Source organism: Abramis brama, assembly GCF_963993115.1.
Source record: "Abramis brama genome assembly, chromosome: 8".
NCBI classification, from domain to species: Eukaryota; Metazoa; Chordata; class Actinopteri; order Cypriniformes; family Leuciscidae; genus Abramis; species Abramis brama.
In genome coordinates, this window is record NC_139970.1 from 10,711,420 (window position 1) to 10,720,393 (window position 8,974).

Sequence of the window (8,974 nt, forward strand, 5' to 3'; positions counted from 1 at the left end):
GTTGGCAGAACGGCCTCCTTAGGGCATCGAAGTGGCACGGGCACCGTGTAATGAGGTGTACACCGCTCCACCCCAGAGGGGGATGCCCTCAGAAGTCTGAGGAACCTCAGAAGTCTGACGCCATTGATTCGCGAGAAGAACGTTCCTCAGATCGGTCTTCTGCTTAGAAGGCTTGGGCTTACACTGTCGCCTCCGAACCCCATGATTTTTGAGGGGGGGCATGAGATGAGACACTCTCCTTCTGTTGCGCTCGATATGAAAAGCTAGACGGCTGGGGCTGCTGGGCATGAGCTGGGCTGGACGGCAAGGGAGGTATTGCTTGAACGCCTCCAATTGTCTTTTATCCTACTGAAACCTCTTCACAGTGTTTACAGCTTCGCCGAAGAGGCCAGGAGGCGATATCGGGGCATCCAGCAAAAATACAGATTCAACCAGAGATGTCTCTCCACGGCCACCGAGGCTGCCATAGACCGCCCAGTGGTGAGAGCGGTCTCTTTGGTGGCCCGAAGAGGCAAATCTGTGGCCCAATGCATTTCTCGAACTGCGTCAGGCCCCACCCCCTCACTATCATCCAGGTCCCTCAGCAGGTCGGCTCGGTATGCCTGTAAAATTGACATGGTGTGGAGACATGCACCAGTCTCACCTGCTGCCGTATATGCTTTTTTTAGGGGCTTAGTGGGAAGCGCCGGGACCTTCAGGGATGATGCCGAGCTAGGGGACAGATAGCTTGCAAGCGTCTGTTCAACCTTCGGCATCGCCCCATAACCACATTCTTTTGCCCTCTAAGTCAGAATTTACGCAAACCTGAGAACTAAATATTAGTGAAGAGTATTGTTTATTCCACAACCTCTATCTCTTTGGGGAGGTCAGGACAAAATGGAAGGCCCTGTGGTGGAGTTACTGTGTTTGTTATCAGAAAGCGCTCATCCAGTTTGCTTTTAGGACAAGCTTCTCAGCTGGCCATTCTATATTTAACTTTGACACAGCGCAAGTACCTCCACCAGCTCCTCATATGCAGGGGAAAGGGATGGCGAATCCTCTTGCCCCTTTTCGATGCTTAGCACATCCACTTCCTCAGAACTAGATGGCTGAAGCACCTGGCCCTTCTCCAGGGCGGAAAAAGCCAAAGCACGGGCTTCCGATCCCGGAGTGAAAGCACTGGATCTCACAGGTAAAGGTTGAGAAAGGGCGGGGCCCGTCTCAAACCCTCTGTGAGATCCATTTGCGACCGCAGGGAACACTAACCTGAACACTCTCCTCAAAGAGTGAAAGGCAAGAGCGGAGCGTGCGAAGCGGCAGCCTCTCACAATGCTCGCAGTCAGCCCCCTCGAAGGCTCATGTGTATCCCCACCCGTAAGGAAACGAGGGCAGGGAGAAGCACACAACCTGAATGTTTGTTCTTTGTTCGCCATGATTTCTGTATTGGAGCTGTACTATTTTGGGACCGACAACAATAAATAAGACAGAAGCTGAGGCACAGAAGCTAATTCCGGTTATTCCAGATGTGCTTTTAACCTTTCCTGGTCGTGACGTCACCCGTCCGTGACATTCACTCTTGCCTTTGGAGTTGACATGTGCTTCAGACGCAATCACGCAGGGGTAGGGCGTTCCCAAAGCATCCCTAGAAAGGGAACTTCCTTAACTATTTATGCTTATTACATGGCTTGGTTGAATTCTAATGTAGAATGCGGTCTGTTATTTCTTGATAACAGACGCTGCTAAGTGTAACACACTGTTGCCATGAAAAACAGAGCGTTGCTATGGACGCAGGATTCTGACCGTAGAGACAGAACGGCAATATCTTATTTAATGGAAGAAATACAATCGTTTTTTAAATCAATAAACTCCTTTTCCCATTTTGTGTAAAATTATTGATTTATTTGGTAGGTAGCCACGTAATAAGCGGGATAATGTAGAGCGAGGCGGTTGTTATAGCGAATACAACCCCTTCAGGCTGATTCAAGCTCCGCTTCGCGTCGGGGTCCTGATCAGTCTGTCGGGGTTGTATTCACTATAACAACCGCCTCGCTCTATATTATCCCTTACTTAATGAACACTTGACCCCAGTGTACCTGTGTAAAGAACATGTAGATCTAGCAACAACAAAAAAAAAACTATCAGTGTGTCTAAGTCTGTGTGTTTATGTGTGAATATTCTCAATCAGAGCCACAATGGTGAAAAATCTATGTTTTTTGAGCCCTAGGCTTGGTGAGCCCAAAGATTGAACAGGGCACATTTTACTCACACTTCCTTTAGCTTTGAGCTGTCAAATTGCTCCATACAAACAACATAAAAGTTTTCGCTGTCTGAGGTCTCAAAATCCTCACCATTGGCTTTCAATCTTTTCTTTGCAACTGATCTGACTGACCTGCCCTTCTTTAAAACTCCATCAGTTCCTTTTTTACCTTTTTTTTAAACACTGGCCAGGACACATATATCTGTCTTTCTTTTCCACTGTCTAGGTATTATGTAAAATTATTAAAATATAAACTGTTCTTAGTTGTATGTAAGAGGATGGTTGTAAGATAATATGTGAATACATTTTTTTCACTCTCTGCTTAAGGCAATCACTTTTGTATCTTTATTATAAATCAATTTATATTTAATTCATACAGTGAAGACAGTATTATTTTATTTTTTTTAAGTATTTTTAAATTTGATTATTCCATTTCTGTATATTTCTTAAGACGTGTTACTGTACCTGAAAAAACTTAAATTATTTCATTTGTATATTTTTTTTATATTGTATGTGTCCTATTGTTTATTTATTTATTTTATTTACCAGTTTTATATTGGCAAAAGTTTTCATTTTTGTATTAAAGAATTTATTTTATGTACTAAGTAGTTTTTCTATTTGTCTCAGGGCTGCCTTGCTTCATTATACACGACTGCCAGTCATGTATGTAATGACTGCAGTCATCTTAAATTACATTTGTTTTATAAAATTAATAAATAAATAAATTTCAAGGTTGACAATTAAAGGGTTAGTTCACCCAAAAATGAAAATTCTGTCAGTAATTACTCACCCTCATGTTGTTCCAACCCCGTAAGACCTTCATTCATCTTCGGAACACAAATTAAGATATTTTTGATGAAATCTGAGAGCTGTCTCACTCCTCCATAGGCTTCTAAGACATTATAACTTGCTGGCCCAGAAAATGCATTAAAGACATCGTTAATATAGTCCAAGTGACTACAGTGGCTCAATCTTAAGTTTATAAAGCGACGAGAATACTTTTTGTGCGCAAAAAAACACACAAAAATAACGACTTTATTCCACTTTTCATTTCCTTCTCTCTGGGCCTCGAGTTTTTCACGTAGTGTTTTAGCGCAGCGCGTCTGTCTTGTACGTCACACGCATCAGACACATGACAAGCGTCGGCCAATAGTGAGCCTACGTGTGACGTACAACACAGACGCGCTGCGCTGAAACACTTATGTGAAAAAACTCGAGGCCCAGAGAGAAGGAAATGAAAAGTGGAATAAAGTCGTTATTTTTTGGGGGGGTTTTTGCGCACAAAAAGTATTCTCGTCGCTTTATAAACTTAAGATTGAGCCACTGTAGTCACTTGGACTATATTAAGTCTTTAATGCATTTTCTGGGCCAGCAAGTTATAATGTCTTAGAAGCCTATGGAGGAGTGATCCAGCTCTCAGATTTAATCAAAATTATCTTAATTTGTGTTCCGAAGATCACAAGATCACTAGATCCGAAGTGAAGATCACTAATCGAGTCACGAACGCCGCGCTACGTTATATTTCACAAACGTAATTCCTATCGACCAGCTCACTTAGCATGGCGTTCGTGACTCAATTAGTCGAGACTGTTTTCCAAGATGACGCCTGCCTGTAAACGCGTAATGTTCTGTCTTTATAAAGTCTCTTCATATTAAACTGTCTGCACACTTACAAAGTTCTCAATGCTTCGGTTTGCATGTAGGGACCCTCATTATGCTACCGTGTTAGTGTGAGGCTATTTGAGCCTTGTTAGTGGCATTAACTAGCGATTTACTTTTACTTACTCTGTGCCCCATATATAGCGTTATAAGCTAATCTGTTTTTAGAGATAAAACTCTTTACATTCGATTTTCATGAAAACGCATCCCAGGGAACGATCGACTCGGTAACCATGTGTTAATTACCCCTAGGTTCATTTTTCACCGGAATTGTCCTTTAAGTACTAAACATAATACAGTTTTGGTAAATAAATAAATTAATCATATACAGTAGGATAAAGGATCTGGGAGGAATTGGATAAACACTGAAATGATCATGGGACTCCAAGTTTTTCCCTGATTGGTGGAGATGGTGATGTTACAACGCTCCCCATGTTACAATCACACCCAGTCTCCCACGTTTTAAGTTATTAAGGCTACTCTACATTAATCCGGATACATTTGAAAACGGCGTTTATAAACGGCGTTTTTTTATAAACGCTCTCCGTCCACACTAGCGTTTTCAGGCGTTTTCGGACGTTTCAGTGTGGATGAGAAACTTTTGAAAAACGCCTGCAAACGCTAAATTCACCTTACTGCGCATGCGTAAAACCCCACAAAAGATCACTGGTATGATTCAGATGGAAAAAATAAATAATGAAGTTATCGCGCAATTCTTCTGACAGGATCATTTTATTTAGTAAACCATATCTCACCATCCACTGATGCGGTCCAGGTCGCACTCAGTCACCATTGGTCTAAAACGCTAAAACTGCTCTCATTTGCCGCAGTACAGCAAATGTGAGTAAATTCTGTCATCTTTGCAGGACTGTGATATGAAGAGTGTGCAATGTAGAATATTGTTAGCAACAATGTGAAAGTGAACAGCACATAACAGGCACAATACCGGTATAAACATGAATAGCTATTGGTACAATGCGTCACATGACTAAATTTACGTCATCGTTTTTAAATACCACCGGTTTCACAGTCCACACTACAAATGATGTTTCAAATGTATCCACTTTGGAGTGCGTTTTCAAAAACGCTTCGTTTTCATTAATAAAAACGCCGTCTCAGTGTGGACGGAAGGCCAAAACGGAGAGAAAAATATACGTTTTCAAACGAAAAGTGGACATGGCCTAACTGTCATGTAAATTCGAAGACTGTGAGTATAGTTTTAATAAAGATATTTTTTTTAGTCTCGAATATAATATATAGCAATTAACAAATATTAACAAATATTATTTGTCTCCTTAAAAGGGATAGTTCACCCAAAAATCTAAATTCTGTCATCATTTACTCACCCTCAACAAACACAAAAGAAGACATTTTGAAGAATTTTAGTAACCAGACAGTTGATGGGCCCCATTGACTTGGTGCCCCGACTTTCTGGTTACAAACATTCCACAAAATATCTTATTTTGTGTTCAGCAGAAGAAAGAAGCTCATACAGGTTTGGAACAACTTGAGAGTAATTATTATTATTTATTTATTTTTTGTTGGTGAATTTACCCTCAAACAGCGAGAGCAAGCAAGATGCTAGGCGATTTTGTTTCTATCAAAGACTTTTTGCAGATTGAGGCTTAAACGGTTTACAATAGTAAGACATTATTATAGTTATTTTGCTTCTAGCAGAGATTATATGATATACGTATTAGCGATCTTATCATGTATTAAAAGCATTATTTTTCACAAATATTTTTCACAATGATCTGAACGTCATTAGATTCTACCGATGTCACAATTGATAAATTATTAATAGGTTACAATAAATTAACAAGCTGGTTAGAGCTGTGGTTAAATAATTATTTGAACAAAATGGGAAGATGGGTTGATGATGGCTCACTGAATTCAAGCTGTTGTATTATCTGATGAAAAACTGGCGAGGGCGCCAGAGGACGCGCAAACGGTTTAGTGCGCGTCCCGGTCACGCGCGCTCTCTCAGCTTGAAGTGGATAACCTAACCTCGCCTTACAGAGCCGCTCACGCCCACACCTTAACACTTGATTTGAGAGCACACACTATAGTTCCAGGATCACATATTAAAACGGATTAATACTTACCTATTTTACAGCGTTTTAGAGATATTGTGAGAAATATGTACACAGTCCCAGCAAGCAATTTTGCGTCTAATAGACGTCTAATAGACGTCTAAACATAGCCTAGACGTCTAGGCTAAAATCAGGCTAATTTTGGGCTGTCAGTGAAAATCTAATAGACGTCTAACCATAGCCCAAGAATAGACGTCTAACCATAGCCCAAGAATAGACGTCTAACCATAGCCCAAGAATAGACGTCTAACCATAGCCCAAGAACTAGTCATTAATTAGACGGCTATTAAACGACTACATATATACGTCTAATAGACAGTCAATATGGGTCTAGGCTAAAACAAGGCTGAATTTGGGCTGTCAGTGAAAATCTAATAGACGTCTAACCATAGCCCAAGAATAGACATCAATTACACTACATATACATGTAATAGACAACAAAATGAGGCATAAGGATTTTCACTCAAATATAACAGGTTCTCATAAAGGAAAATCCATCCAAACTAATTGAATATAAAGGATTTATTTAGAACAATTATATTAACAACTTAGACAACATTCAAACATAAAAATTAACATAAAATATTGGAAAATTTGTAAAACGACTTAAGATACTAAAATTTTTAAGAATTAATTGTTAGCTTTATATCCATAACCACCACCCCCTGCTCTCCCTGGTGCTTGTTTAAAATGACCAGAAATTAAATTTTTTATTTCCCATTCAGTCGCCGAAGGAAAGTTGGTCATCACTGCGTCTGTCAAATGAGAAAAAGAAAAATATTATTGCTCAAGAAAAGCATTGTTGACAATCATTTTTAACTAATTACAGTCATTCACTTTTGCTAGGTTGCACACTAGAGCTGGCCAATATAGAGTTAACGGAATATAGATTGAGACTATATAATTTATATCAATATTATTAATAAATTAATATCAATAATTGAATTTTTTTGCCTGCATAATGGTGATGCACTAATTATATATATATATATATATATATATATATATATATATATATATATATATATATATATATATATATATATTTATTTTAGAGGTGTAACGATACACGTATTGAACGATTCTGTATGAGGCTTTTGGTTAGATTTCAGTATGGATTTTTAAACAGAACGGTTCATTAGACAATTTTTCCTGCTAACCAACATTTTTTAATTACAAATGTAGGCACGTCAAAAAGCCTGCTCTTAATGTAAGAGAAATCATAACAAATCGTGACAACAATCGTGCTCTTTCAGGTAGTGACCATATAGACCTGCATTATATGACTGACTGACTGACTGACAAGAACAGTTTGACCTAAAATATCAAAATTAAAACTAATGCGGAAACAAAGACACCTACATCTTGGATGCCCTTAAGGTAAGCTAAAACATACCAAAATTTAATTTCAAAGCAAACTATCCCTATAAATCATTCTTTATCACTTACTCATATAACTCTAATGAACATAAAAAGATACTTATAGGGGTAGTTCACTTAAAAAAAAAAAAAATCATGTAATCATTTACTCACTTTCACTTGGTTCCAAACCTGTATGGCTTTCTTCTGTTGAACACACACAAAAAATATATATTATGAAGAATGTTGGTAACAAGACATTTAATGATAGTCAGTGACAAGTGTTCTGTATATTCAATTGCTGTACTTTGTTGACTGATTGCTGGATAATTTGCGATAGTGTCTTTAAAGTGGATTACATCACTCCAGTTCTGATGTTTTTACACTGGCTATCTGTCTGTCAAAGAATTCATATCAAAATACTACAGTTAGTTATTAAATTAACATTTTAAGGCCAAAGTAAATTTCTAATCTTCTGATGCATTATGAACCATCCAGAGCAGACCTCTCAGGTCATCTGGGACAGTAGCCACTAGCCAGCTACTTTTATATCCCCAAAGTCAAAACAAAACATGGAGAAGCAGCATTCAGTTTTTATGCACCATATATCTGAAACAAATTCACTGAAAACTGAATGTATGCTGCATATTTGAATTATTTTAAATCAAGTTTAAAGACTTTACTGTTTGCCACTACCTTTTATTAATTGGAAAGGAACAAATATTTTTTTATAATTTCTTTTCATGAATGCATATGTTGCTGTTAAGTTTTATGTAAAGTACTTTGAAAATTTGCATTAAATCAAAAACTATTATTACTTACTCTAATCTAATATAAAAACAAAAATATATTAGTATCTTTAATAATAAAATGATAAGTTTCATAGTTTCATTAAACTTCTCATTTTAAAAATAAAATAAGTTTCATAGTTTCATGCTTACCACCTTGAATTTAGATACATTTTAGATTAAGGGCACAGTTGCAATAACACGTGCAGGTAACGTTAACTTGTTGGAGAAAAATAGTAGGCTTACTCTGCAATGGTAATGTTAAAATGTCACGGTCTACACATTATAACAACTAACTACTTTAAACAATAAACATAACAAAAATAACACGCATACTTACAAGATCGAAGTAGAAATTTGAAGGTTTTCAGAGTGTCGCTCGCCCGTTGCTCTCCGACAGCGGCCTCGTGTAAAATAAAATTGAAAATGGAGGAAATGTGTATCGCGAGATCTGGCTAAAGTGATCTAGTCACGCAATGCCAGTAGTCCCAGTAGTCATGTCTCAGTAGTGTTTCGATTGTGCCATCTAGCGGTTGAGAAATGCCATTGCATTTGATTTAATTTTGATAGACAGCCATATCGTAGATTATGTATAAATGTTATGTTTATGTGTGACAGCAAACATTAAGCTGTGTGAGCGAAAACATTTTTAAGACTAATATTCTTATACTATATCGCTGGTCTGAATCAGGGCTATAGCCAAGCCGTACGTAGACTAGATTGCCTTCATTTCGCCAGGTGGGCTAAAGCAGACCGCATATAGCCCGTCCAATTCAGAGCTAAATCGTGACTACAGATCGACCATGTCTTGAAATGACACATTGAACCTTGTAGATATC

The 8,974-nt window shown here is 38.2% G+C and overlaps 1 long non-coding RNA gene across 1 annotated transcript; it reads right to left on the minus strand.

The window, feature by feature from the left end:
* Positions 1–6,183: 6,183 nt before the first annotated feature.
* On the minus strand, positions 6,184–8,655 carry LOC311087742. Its single transcript, XR_014607361.1, has 3 exons — positions 8,476–8,655; positions 7,522–7,554; positions 6,184–6,743 (listed from the first exon to the last, which is right to left on the minus strand). It is a non-coding gene; the product is annotated as an uncharacterized lncRNA (long non-coding RNA).
* Positions 8,656–8,974: the final 319 nt, after the last annotated feature.